Below are 13,703 nucleotides of genomic sequence, written 5' to 3'. Positions count from 1 at the left end.
GGATGAGAGTCTGAGGCAGAGGCAGACAGGCACTTGACCGATTGGTTTTGTTAGGTCAGCCTGCACAAGTGAAAATCAATAGCAATCCCTCTGCCTTGCCAGCTCTCTTGGTGCATTTGAGAGGCAGAACAGATACAGGGGTGGTGTCCTCCCCTTGAGCTGCTGAAATTAGCTAAGATCAGGCCCAGGATCAACTGTCCTGACAGGCAGCAGGAAGGCTGTTTCCTCCTGGAGGCATTTGCCAGGGACCTCCCTGAACTCCTCAGGCCCAGTGCTTGTCCCTGGAGCAAAGTAAGGTGGGTTGGAGGTTCCCAGGATTTACTGGCCTTACCCATTCCTGTTCACACAGCCCCTCTCACCTTCACGTAGTCATCCATACCTCCCACCCTCCTGGACTGGAGTTCAGGCCTCACGTGAAAATCCTGGTTTAAAGGATCTGAGAAGACGGAGGCAGTTTTTCAAATTTTTCAGAATGTAGTGCCAGGTCAAAATTCATCTCCCTTGAGTAACTACTGTTTTCTGGTTTCAGATCTTGCAAGCACTCTTTCAGGGGTGCTTTGAAAACAGCTCAGGGGCCATCCAGAATGGTGTTCCTAGGCCTACTGCCTTACCTCTCAGGGCCTCAGTTTTCCCATCTGTACAGTGATCCTGCTGGACCAGATGAAACCTTTCCACTTGGTGCCAATTAAATCCTCTGAGGAGATCCCAAGGTTTAATTAACATTGGTAGCCACTCAAGCCTGTGAAACATAGGAAAACCCAATCCCTACAGAAAATAAAAAATAAGGTGGATGTGGTGGTAAACACCTGTAGTCCCAGCTACTTGGGAGGCCAAGGCAGGAGGATCACTTGAGCCCAGGAGTTGGAGGGTACACCCGGGAGTTGGATGCTGCAGTGAGCTATAATCATGCCACTGCACTCCAGCCTGGGCAATGAGTGAGACCTTGTCTCTTTTTTTTTAGACAGAGTCTCACTCTGTCTAAAAAAATTAATTTTTTCTTTAATATCAAGCAATTCTAGAAGGGAATGTGCGTAAATGAAAATAATAAGGGCTAGGTACAGTGGCTCATGCCTATAACCTCAGCACTTTGGGAGGGCAGGGCGGGTGGTTCACCTGAGGTCAAAAGTTCGAGACCAGCCTGGTCAACATAGTGAAACCCCATGTCTACTAAAAACACAAAAATTAGCTAGGCATGGTGGTGCGTGCCTGTAATCACAGCTACTTGGGAGGCTAAGGCAAGAGAATCGGTTGAACTCGGGAGGCAAGGGTTGCAGTGAGTTGAGATAGTGCCACTGCACTCCACACTCCAGCCTTGGTGACAGTAAAACTCCATTTAAAAAAAAAAAAAAAAACAGGCTGGAGCGGTGGCTCGCACGTGTAATCCCAGCATTTTCAGAAGTCGAGGCTGGCAGATCATGAGGTCAAGAGATTGAGACCATCCTGGCCAACATGGTGAAACCCTGTCTCTACTAAAAAATACAAAAATTAACTGGGTGTGGTGGCACATGCCTGTAGTCCCAGCTACTCAGGAGGCTGAGGTTGGAGAATCACTTGAGCCTGGGAGGCGGAGGGTGCAGTGAGCTGAGATCGTGCCACTGTACTCCAGCCTGGTGACAGAGCGAGAATCCATCTTAAAAAAATAAAAATAAAAGCAGGTTGGAGCATGGTGGCTCACACCTATAATCCCAGCACTTTGGGAGGCCAGAGTGGGCAGATTGCTTGAGTCCAGGAGTTCAAGACGAGCCTGGGCAACATAGTGAGACCTCCATTTCTACAAGAATAAAATAAAAAATAAGCTGGGCATAGTGGCACATGTCTGTAGTCCCAGCTACTTGAGTGGCCAAGGCTGGGGGAATGCTTGAGCCTAGGAGTTTGAGACCAACATGGGCAACAGAGTGAGACCCCATTCCTACAACAAAGGTTTTTTAAAAATTAACTAGGGGGCTAGGTGTAGTGGCTCACACCTTTGATCCCAGCACTTTGGGAGGCCAAAACAGGCATATCATGAGGTCAGGAGTTCAAGACCAGCCTGGCCAACACAGTGAAACCCTGTCTCTACTAAAAATACAAAAATTAGCCAGACATAATGGTGAACACCTGTAATCCCAGCTACTCAGGAGGCTGAGGCAGGAGAATCACTTGAACCTAGGAGGCGGAGGTTGCAGTGAGCCAAGACTGTGCCATTGTACTCCAGCCTGGCTTACAGAGCGAGATATAATCTCAAAAAAATTATTAAAATTAGTTTAAAAAATGAAAATTAGCCAGGCATGGTACTGCTCAGCTATAGTCCCAGTCCCAACTACTCATGAGGCTGAGGCTAAGCCCGGGAGTTCGAGGCTGCGGTGAACTATAATCAAGCCATTGTACTCAGCTTGGATGACAAAGCAAGGCCCTGACTCTAAAAAAAAGAAAAAAAAAAAAAGGCAGAAGGGAGGGATTTAAGCCCACAAGGCAGGTCAGCCCACAGCCCAGTCACTGGTTCAAAGCAGAGCTCTCAGTGTTTGCAGCTTGTTCTCAGGAATCAGGGAATGGGCAGCCAGCCTGACTGGAAAGGCCAAGGAAGGGGAGGACAAGTGCATCCATTCACCTATTTGACCAAAAATCTAGGTGCCAGGATGTGTGAGAAAGATCCAGATTCTGCCTTCTTGGAATTCACAGTACAAGAGAAATATGGATATTAAATAAGACATTTTGGAAAAATGATTAATAATAATTGTGCTAAGTCCTAATATATGAATGAAGAAATAAGTGGGAAGAGAAACAGGCAAAATCAACAGAAAGAGGCTGGAAGCAAAGAGAATTCCCAGAAGCAAAGGGTGGTCACAGGGTCAGGCAGCCGCTGAGAGAGAGAAGGGGAGAGAGAGAGAGATCAACTAAGCAGAGGCAATAGGGTTCACTGGGGCTCTGCCAGGAAGTGGCGGGGAAGCAGCCAGCAGGAAGAAAGGAACAGGAGGATCCTTGGAAGGAAATTGGCATTGACAAGGAAGGGCTCAGAGGTGGGGAGGGGTGCTGGCACCCAGAGCATGTTTATGGGATGACTAAAAGGAGCTGGGGAGGCACCAGGGCTCCAGGGGACCCACCTAGGGGAAGGCCAGTCCCCAGGGAGAGGAAGGGTGGGCTCCTCACCTTTCGGAGCCCCAAAGCAGCCTGGCATCTGGTCTTCTCTAAATCTCTGAGTGTGGGGCAGGGGCTTCGACTGTGGCCAAAGCTGTTACAATTCAGTAGTTAGAACCAGGGTTAAAAATTCATTCTGAGGGCTGGGCGCAGTGACTCATGCCTGTAATCCCAGCAGTTTGAAAGATGGAGGTGGGTGGATTGCTTGAGCCCAGGGGTTCAAGACCAGCCTAGGCAACAAGGCGAAACCTCATCTCTATAAAAAATAGAAAAATTAGCTTGTGTGATGGCATGCGCCTATAGCCCTAGCTACTTAGGAGCCTGAGGTGGGAGGATCACTTGAGCCTGGTGGGTGGAGGCTGCAGTGAGCCTTGAGCATGCCACTGCACTCCAACCTGGGCAAGAAAGCAAGACCCTATCTAAAAAAAAAAAAAATCATTCTGTCTAGAGGTTGCCCTCTGTTTGTATGGGGTTGGTAGGGGGGATCCTCAAAAGGAGCAAGATATTCTCACTTCACAACACACTGAAAATTCCCTTCCAACGATCAATAATCAGCAGGAAGATTTCACACAGACTGGCAGAATTCAGAACATCTTAAAGGGCATTTAGTTCAGATTTTCTCAACCTATTTCAACCCCCAACCAGCCCCAATCTTAGGCTCTGGAATTCCAGACATCCCCTCCTCCCCTGGGGGAAGGGAGCTTTATCCTGCTTAAGACTTTGCTGGGGCCGGCGCAGTGGCTCATGCCTGTAATCCCAGCACTTTGGGAGGCCAAGACAGGTGGATCACTTGAGGTCAGGAGTTGGGAGACCAGCTTGGCCAACGTGGTGAAACCACATCTCTACTAAAAATACAAAAATTAGCCGGGCATGGTGGCACACATCTGTAGTTTCCAGCTACTTGGGAGGCTGAGGCACAAGAACCGCTTGAAACTGGGAGGCGGAGGTTGCTGTGAGCCAAGATCCTACCACTGCACTCCAGCCTGGGCAACAGAGTGAAATTCTGTCTCAAAAAAAAAAAAAAAATTATTTGCTGAGTTTCTGTGCATCTCTCTCAGCCATGGAGGTTTCTTCCAGCTTTACACTGTGGTCTGAATTACAAAAATGATAGGTACTTAATTCTAGTTTTCTGAATATGAAATTACGACAGTGGCACTGCCTCTTCAGCTACAGGAGTCCAGTCTCAGCACTCTGACATGTCCCCTAAGTGCTCTGCCATCCCAAGGAGGTAATCACAGTTTTTGCCTCCTTAAAGTGATTTTACCCAGAAGAGCCAGATGGAAAAGGGGCCCTGAGTGGGACAAGCACCAATGATTCCTATAAAGTTAGGAATTTCTCTTTCTTATATTATTTATTATTATTTTTAATAATAGAGATGGGGTTTCACCATATTGCCCAGGCTGGTTTTGAACTCCTGGATTCAAGCAATCCTCCTACCTTGGCCTCCCAAAGTGCTAGGATTACAGGTGTAAGCCACTGTGTCCAGCCAAGTTAGGAGTTTTCTTTGAAGAGTTTACAGATAGGCCTCCCCTCACCTCCTATCTCATGGGCTGATCTGCATCCTCAATGTTCTTTCACACCAGACTCCAGACTTCAACATACATGTCCTTTTTACTGTTCACTTCTTCATAAAGGTGGCCTAGGGTAGTGAAAAGAGCACTGGATTAAAATTTAGGAGGCGGCAGGGTGCAGTGGCTCACACCTGTAATCCCAGCACTTTGGGAGGCTGAGCCGAGCAGATCATGAGGTCAGGAGTTCAAGACCAGACTGGCTAACATAGTGAAACAATGTTAAAATTTGTATTTTCTACTAAAAAATACAAAAATTACAGGCATGGTGGCTCATGCCTGTAATCCCAGCTACCTAGGAGGCTGAGGTAGGAGAATTGCTTGAACTGGGACCAGGGAGGTAGAGGTTGCAGTGAGCCAAGATCGTGCCACTGCACTCCAGCCTGGGGTACGGAGTGAGACTCCATCTCAAAAAAAAAAAACACTTAGGAGGCTAGGGTCTGGCCCTAGATCTTAAGGAGCTGTGTGACCTGGAGTCATTCAGTCACTTGGCCTCTCTGGGTTTTGGTTTCTTCCTTTGAGAAATGAGGGAGGCCAGGCACAGTGGCTCACACATATAATCCTAGCACTTTGGGAGTCTGAGGAGGGAGGATCACTTGAGGTCAGGAGTTCCAGACCAGACTGGCCAACATGGTGAAACCCTGTCTCTGCTAAAAATACAAAACTTAACTAGGCATAGTGGTACGTACTTATAATCCCAGCTAATCGGAAGGCTGAGGCAGGAGAATTGCTTGAATCACAAGGCAGAAGGTTGCAGTGATTGGAAATTGCATGACTATACTTCAGCCTGAGTGACAGAGCGAGACTCTTTCTCAAAAAAAAAAAAAGAAGAAGAAGGAAAATAGAAGTGGGGGATAAGCATTGTCCCTTGCCCTCTTGTCTGATGGGCACAGATAATTTTGAGGACCAGACAAGATCAGAATGGGGAGGGTACTGTGAAAGCAGTGTACCCTTTCAAATGGGAGCAATGGAAACTCCTGTGATGGGCAGGCAGCCCTGTCTACCCTGCATTTGGAACCATTTCCACCTCTCCCTTCTTTTTTTTTTTTTTTAAATGAGATGGAGTGTCTCACTCTGTTGCCCAAGTTGGAGTACAGTGGCACTATCTTGGCTCACTGAAACTTCTGCCTCGTGGGTTCAAGCGATTCTTCTGCTTCAGCCTTCCAAGTAGCTGGGATTACAGGTACATACCACTATGCCCAGCTAATTTTTGTATTTTTAGTAGAGATGGGGTTTTACCATGTTGGCAAGGCTGGTCTCGAACTCCTGACCTCAGGTGATCCACTGGCCTTAGCCCCCAGAGTGCTGGGATTACAGGCATGAGCCACCAAACCTGGCCATCTCCCTTCTTTTAACCACCCTGCCAGAAACCCCTTTGCACAAATCACCTGCTATTTCCAGGGGGGCATAGTCCCAAGCATGGAATTCTGAGGTCCTAGGGCCATGAACAGTTATAGAGCTGCCTGATTCTGGGTTTTGGCTGATAGTTCTAGCTGGCAGGACAAAATCAGGGGTGGCTTGAACTCCAAGGCTTTTGCCTCCATGGGTGAGTTCTGTCATGAAACAGCCTCTCCCCAGGCCCTTGTCTCTAGGGAAGCCTGGGAACTGCATATCTGAGAGCCCTTTGGATGAGACTTTGTTTAGAAGAAAGTGAAACTATCGCCCGCTTCACTCTGATGGGCTCCCCAGGTGCCACGTGACAGAGCCAATGGGCAGAGCCCAGCCTTCAGGACCAGAGGCCTTGCCACAGGACAGTGACAGAGGAGGACCAGCTGGATGACTGTCAAACAGGAGGTGGCCTATCACATCTGGAAAACCACACTCCCCTGCTTGAGAGGGGCCTACACAGAAAGGCATTGGTCTCTCCAGAGTGTTAATTCAGAGTAAGACGTGATGGCCAGATCAGACCTTTTCCTTGGAGGACCAGGGTCCTTTAAATGACTGGTGGCTTAATTTTGCTTTTGTCATTCAGAGCAGGGGCTAGGCTCTGGGGTCAGAACTGAGCTGGGCTCAGGAACTCCCTGGCTCTCAGCAAGGTGGCCTCACCTTTTGGAGCCACAGTTGTCTTAGCAATAAACTGGAGATGTTGGCAGGGTGTCTGGGAAAAGATGTGTACAGACCCAGACTGCAGTGAAACGGGCTAGTGAACTCACAGGGACTTGCCCACAGGGACTGGGCTGGGAGAGGAGTGGCAGGTACCTCCTGCAAATACTCCAGCTGGCTTTCTGTGCACCTCACTCCCCACTCTCTTGGCATAGTTGCCCTAATTCCTCCTGGGCCATCTCTCAGAAGCCTTCGGGCTCTGGAAGGCCTGAGCTGGACAAAGAAGAAGACAGGCCTGGTAAGTGTGCAGTGGGTGTGCTGGGAACCCAGAGGTGGTGCTCCACACAGCCTTGTTGGAGTGGAAATTACCCTTGCTGAATCCTTGAAACAAAGCCAGGAAATAGGTTGATTAAAAACCTCCTTTAGAAGTTCAGGCCGGGCACAGTGGCTCACACCTGTAATCCCAGCACTTTGGGAGGCCAAGGCAGGCAGATCACCTGAGATCAGAAGTTCGAGATCAGCCTGGCCAACATGGCGAAACCCCGTCTCTACTAAAAATACAAAAATTAGCCAGGCATGGTGCCGTGTGCCTACAGTCCCAGCTATTCGGGAGGCTGAGGCTGGAGAATCTCTTGAACCCAGGAGGCAGAGGTTGCAGTGAGCCGATATCATGCCACTGCACTTGAGCCTGGGTGACAGAGCAAGACTCTGTCTCAAAAACAAACCAAAAACGGAAGTTCAGTCACTTGCTTGTGGCTGCAAAGTGGCTGGGTCAGAATTCATACCCAGGTTTGTGACTTCTAAAGTCTATACTCTCAGACCCTATAGGCTTTCCTTCCCTATAGCTTGGCACTTGAACTGGAAGGCATAATACTCCACATGTGGTTAGATCGGCACGAAAAAGAGGGCCTATCACCTCCTTTGTTCTAAATACCATGTTTTTGCTAATATAGCCTGTCATTCAAGTCATTCTATTGGCAGAGGGGCAGGGGAAAGAAAAGAGAGTAGGAAGCTGGGCAGGACATATTTCCCCAGTCACTGCTCTGCCGTAGCCTCTCCTGTCTGCCAGTGGAGGGAAAGGATTCCCTGCAGAGGGCCTAGTTGAAGAAGATGTTAGGAAAACTTGGTGAGCTAAGGAGATCAAGCATTGCCTGGAGTTGCAGCCCCAGGGTGGGAAGTGGCCCTCCCTCTTGGGGACCTAAACAGGAAGGAGACAGCAGTCTGCTCAGACAGCAGGGATGGAGGGAACTGAGAGGACTCTGTTCTCTGTGAAAGGTGTTGGGGAGAGATAAGGTATGCCTGAGGAAGACACAAGGTTACTGGGGCTTAAAATAGTTTTGGAGACCTGGAAAATGAGATTGCCAAGGGGCAAAAAGGAGAACACCGGAAAGCCATCAGGCCTCAGAGGGAGGGAAGGATGCCGAGAACACGAATTTAAAGCAGCTGGGACAAGGGGGAGGCACTTGGCTGATTCAGCTGTACAGTTAGCCCCAAAGCGCTCAGCCTGCATTTTTATGGATGAAATATGCTAATTAGGCACAGGTCCCTGAAGACTGTTTGGGGAGCTCCATTCATTTACTCTCCATAGGAACATAACAAAATTAACCCTCCTGGCTGGGCGCGGTGGCTCATGCCTGTAATCCCAGCACTTTGGGAAACTGAGGTGGGCAGATCACAAAGTCAGGAGTTGGAGACCAGCCTGATCATCATGGCAAAACCCTGTCTCTACTAAAGATACAAAAAAAAATTAGCCAGGTGTGGGAGTGCACACCTGTAATCCCAGCTACTCAGGAGGCTGAGGCAGGAGAATCACTTGAATCCGGGAGGCAGAGGTTGCAGTGAGCCATTGTGCTCTAGCCTGAGCGACTGGGCAAGACCCCATCTCAAAAAAAAAAAAAAAAAAAAAAATTATCACTCCTAGACCTGTGCTAAGCACATCACAAACACTCTTATATACTTTCCCAACCACACTGTGACATGTCAGCATCATTATTCCATTTTTTAGATGAGGAAACTTAGGCTTAGGGAGGGAAAGCAACCTGGCCAAGGAGTCCCAGCCAGAGAGCAGCAGAGCTAGGATTCAAATTCAGGCATGTCCTGCTTTTCTCATCCATGCCCAGGCACAAGGTGATAGAGCAAAGGGAAGCCCAGCAAGGACCCTATTTGGTAGATTTGTGAAGTGAGGTTTGAGGTAGCCTGGGTCTTACATGTCGGGCTAGGGAATATGAACTTGATCTCGTTACAGGTAGTGGGGAGCCATTGAAGGTGTTTGAGCAGGGGCATCACTCTGGCCTTACAAGAGTGCAATGGAAAAGAAGGGTTCCAGAACAGTCAAGGAAGGTTCTGGGCAAAAGTTTTTGGTTTGGTTTTGTTTTTTTGAGACAGGGTGTCACTCTGCCACCCAGGCTGGAGGGCAGTGGTGTGATCTTAGTTCACTGCAACCTCCACCTCCTAGGCTCTAGCGATCCTCCCACCTCTGCTTCCTGAGTAGCTGGGACTACAGGCGTGTACCACCACACCCAGCTAATTTTGGTATTTTTTGTGGAGATGGTGTTCCCCCATGTTTCCCAGGCTGATCTTGAACTCCTGAACTCAAGCAATGTTGCCACCTCAGCCTCCCAAAGTGCTGGGATTACAGTTGTGAGCCACTGTGCCCAGCCTAGGCAGAAGTTTCAAAATGAGGATAGGCCAAGAGCAGCAAGAAGATGGTCAGCACCAAGCAGCTGCCAGCCAGCACTTTTACTACGCTACATCATTGCCCTGTCCTTGATGCCGGCTACAGCCTGCCCTTGGCATTCAGTATGTATATAAATCCAAGCATATCAGGCCAAGGCCCCAAAGAAAAGAGAAAAATGAGTTCTTTTTTTTTTAATCGAGACTGAGTCTCACTCTGTCGCCCAGGCTGGAGTGCAGTGGTGCGATCTTGGCTCACTGTAACCTCCACCTCCCAGGTTCAAGCAATTCTCCCACCTCAGCCTCCCGAGTAGCTGGGACTACAGGCGTGAGCCACCATACCCAGCTAATTTTTGTATTTTTAGTAGAGACAGGGTTTCACCGTGTTAGCCAGGATGGTTTTGATCTCCTGACCTCATGATCTGCCAGCCTCAGCCTACCAAAGTGCTAGGATTACAGGCGTGAGCCACTGCGCACAGCCGATTTCTTTTTTTACATGGCACAGAATAATAAATATGAGCATAGCCAATCGTCCTGCATTTGGATCTCTGCTCTGCTCTCAGTAGCTGTGTTACCCTGGGCAAGACACTTAACCACTCTGAGCCTCATTTTCCACCTCGGAATGAGGATCCAGTGACACAGGGTGCATTTGCGGCACCTGGCCCAGCCCTGTCCCTGGGTGGGTACCCAGAGAAGGCACTATTTTTGTGTGTGATCTTCAGTGTGTGCTGGTTGCCTGCTTGCCCCACATAGTACAGAGTGTGTCCTTTGCTATCACTCAAGCAGCCGCCACAACCTCCGTCTTGCCCAAGGAATTTGTATTCTCTCCAACTTTGCACATTGCTCAGGCATTTAAAATTCATTGATTTCTGTCCTTTCCCCAGAAGACTTCAAACTCATTTGTAGGACAGTCCTTGTTCCTTGTTTTTGGAAGGGCTCACTGAGTCACAGGGATGGAATCTATTTCTTTTTAATAACGTACATTGCTTTCCCCCCTTAGTACAAAAGCAGTAACATGCTCGGTGTGGCTCACACAAATAAACAAAGGAAAACAACCGATAATCCTACCATGTGGAAATAATCGGTTAGGATTTTAGTGCTTATCCTTCAGCATTTTTCTTTTAGTAAAGGAATACATAACAATGGTTTTCTACAAATAGGGGATTGTACTACATATGCCATTATGACCATTTTTTTAGGCAATGAGACATTGTGAATATCTATTTTTCATCTGTATCAAACTGAATGACTTACTTGTCTTCTATTATGCCATGCTTTAGTCAGGCAATTCCCTGTTGTTGGACATTTAGGTTGTTTCTAATTATTTGCTGTTAAGCTACAATGAAGAGTCTCCTGGCTAAATATTTGCCCACAATCATGATTATCTTCTCAGGATAAATTCTTAGAAACAGAATTGCTGGGTCAAGTTTTTTTGACTGATGTTGAATGGGTCTTCCCACCAGCAGGGTTTGAAACAATCATTTCCCATATCTTGGCTCATGCCAGATAGTACAATGATTAAAAAAAAAACTTTATGTTTTTTTAATAAGTAAAAGAATATCTAGTGGTTTTTATTTTGCCAATCTGTTCTTGCACATTGGCAAAATAAAAGCCCCAAGAAGCAGTTGCAGGTATAAAATGGGCCTGAGAAAGATGCAGAGGCGGGAGGGGAGTGTGGTGGGTACCCAGACTCCTTTCAGTATGAAGGATTACCACCCCAGGTGCTGGAAGTGCTGTTGGTCTCTTTGGGGATTGGCCAGGCTGAAGAGAACTGCCCTGCCCTGTCTGCCCCCTTCCTGAGCTGTGGCCTGCAGTGAACTATCAAAAAAGACTATAACTTGGGTGCAGTGGCTCATGCCTGTAATCCCAGCACTTTGGAAAGCCAAGGCAGGCGGATCGCTTGAGTCTAGGAGTTCAAGACCAGCCTGGGCAACATGGCTGAAGTCTGCCCTTGGCATTCAGTCTGTATATAAATCCAAGCATATCAGGCCAAGGCCCCAAAGAAAAGAGAAAAATTATTATTTTTTTTACATGGCACAGAGTAATAAATATGAGCATAGTCAATGGTCCTGCATTTGGATCTCTGCTTTATTCTTACAGTGTTACCCTGGGCAAGACATTTAACCTCTCTGAGAACATTTTTCTTAAAAAAAAAAAAGAAAGAAAAAGAGGCTATAAATGGCCTGGTCACCTAGATCAGGACAGTTCTGAATAGCCATCCTTCAGAATGCACCAGAGTCAGTAGAAGACTTTGTTGAAACTGCATCTATAGCCAGGCACGGTGGCTCATGCGTGTAATCCCACTACTTTGGGTGTCCGAGGTGAGCGGATCACAAGGTCAGATGTTCGAGACCAGCCTGGCCAACATAGCGAAACCCCATCTCTACTAAAAATATAAAAATTAGCCAGGCATGGTGGCACACGCCTGTAGTTCCAGCTACTCGGGAGGCTGAGGCGGAAGAATCTCTTGAACCCAGGAGGCAGAGGTTACCATGAGCCAAGACCATGTCATTGCACTCCAACCTGGGTGACAGAGTGAGACTGCATCTCAAAAAAAAAAAAAAAGAAAAAGAAAAAAGAAAAGAAAAGAAAGAAACTGCATTTACATCTTGGTCTGACTTTTTTTTTTTGAGACGGCATCTACATCAGGCTGAGGCAAGCGGATTGCCTGGGCAATGTGGTGAAACCCTGTCTCTACTAAAATACAAAAAATTAGCTGGGCGTGGTGGCGCCCAGCTACTCAGGAGGCTGAGGCATAAGAATCACTTGAACCTGAGAGGCGGAAGTTGCAGTGAGCCAAGATAGTGCCACTGCACTTCAGCCTGGGAGGCAGAGTGAAACCCTGTCTCAAAAAAAAAGAAAAGAAAAAAGAGACAAAGACCATGTAACGTTATTCTCCAAACTGGAGTCACTCTCCATAAAATATCAGTTTGATTTTCTTCATAGCCCTAACATGAGCTGAAATTCTTTTTTTTTTACTTTTTTTAGAGACAGGGTCTCATGTTGCCCAGGCTAGTCTCAAACTCCTGGGCTCAAGCGATCTTCCTGCCCTGGCCTCCCAAAGTGTTGGGATTACAGGCACGAGCCACTGCACCTGGCCTAAGAGATATTTTGGAACACAAGAGAGAAGCTAGAGAGATGAAATTAACTCCAATACTCTTAGCCCAGATAGTGGTCCTGCTTCCTCAGAGTTATGTGGGATCGGAGACTTTCTGGAACTCACTTTCCAAGGTACACAAGTATTTAGTTTTTCCTAACACCTGTGCTGGGTACCAGGTGGGAAGCCCTTGGGACTTTCTGACTCTAAAGACTGTCCCAGCTCTCTCCTCCGAGAAATGCCTCAGGCTAAGCTTGGGAGGGACAAGAACTTTTTTCTAGTTATAAACACCTTCTTTGAGCTGATCAGAGGAGGGTGTTAATCCTAGCTCTCCCCACCTGCATGGCAGACCCATCCAGGGAGCTCTGGGGGGAATCAGCTCTCATTTGGCAGTGCCCTGGGTGGCCAGAAACAAGTCCTCATCGGCATCTGAGGAATGTGTCCTGAGCCACCAAGCAGAAGGGTTCCAGGCCTGGAGCCAGAGCCGGTGGCTCGTGCTGCTTAGATTTCTGTATTCACTGTCTCTCTGGGAAACCCCCTTTTAATTTATGTACCCCATATTATAAAAGTAATACATGATTGATGCAGAAAACTTAGAAATCTGAGAAAATATAATGGCAAAGAAAAATAACAGCGGGGTGCAGTGACTCATGCTTGTAATCCTAGCAATTTGGGAGGCCACTTGAGGCAGGAGTTCAAGACCAGCCTTGGTAACATAGCAAGACCCCAACTCTTAAAAAAAAACAGGGGCCGGGCATGGTGGCTCACACCTGTAATCCCAGCACTCTGGGAGGCTGAGGCGGGTGGATCACAAGGTCAGGAGTTCGAGACCTGCCTGACCAACATGGTGAAACCCCGACTCTACTAAAAAGATACAAAAATTAGCTGGGTGTGGTGGTGCACACCTGTAATCCCAGCTACTCAGGAGGCTGAAGCAGAATTGCTTGAACCCAGGAGGTGGAGGTTGCAGTGAGCCAAGACTGCACCACTGCACTCCAGCCTGGGCGACAGAGTGAGACTCCATCTCTAAGTAAATAAATAAAGTAATTAAATTAAATTAAATAAATAAATAAATAAAATAGGCCAACCAGGCACGGTGGCTCATGCCTGTAATCCCAGCACTTTGGGAGGCCAAGGCGGATGGATCACAAGGTCAGGCATTTGAGCCAACACAGTGAAACCCCATCTTTACCGAAAATACAAAGATT

At 47.7% G+C, this 13,703-nt stretch overlaps 1 long non-coding RNA gene across 3 annotated transcripts in view; it reads right to left on the bottom strand.

Annotated features, from left to right (window-relative positions):
- The window catches only part of LOC108594095 (uncharacterized), a 40,949-nt gene that overhangs the window by 25,422 nt on the left and 1,824 nt on the right, over positions 1-13,703 (bottom strand). For 2 of the 3 annotated variants that reach the window (XR_001914830.4, XR_013522358.1), the window contains exon 3: positions 4,650-4,753. This is a non-coding gene — a long non-coding RNA (uncharacterized LOC108594095). Of the gene's footprint in view, positions 1-3,096; positions 3,209-4,649; positions 4,754-13,703 lie in introns of those variants that run through there. The other variant, XR_013522357.1, reaches the window with a different exon arrangement.

Source organism: Callithrix jacchus, chromosome 1 (assembly GCF_049354715.1).
Source record: "Callithrix jacchus isolate 240 chromosome 1, calJac240_pri, whole genome shotgun sequence".
NCBI lineage: Eukaryota > Metazoa > Chordata > Mammalia > Primates > Cebidae > Callithrix > Callithrix jacchus.
Note: the sequence above shows the minus strand (reverse complement) of the source record. Positions and strands in the feature narration are given on the sequence as shown.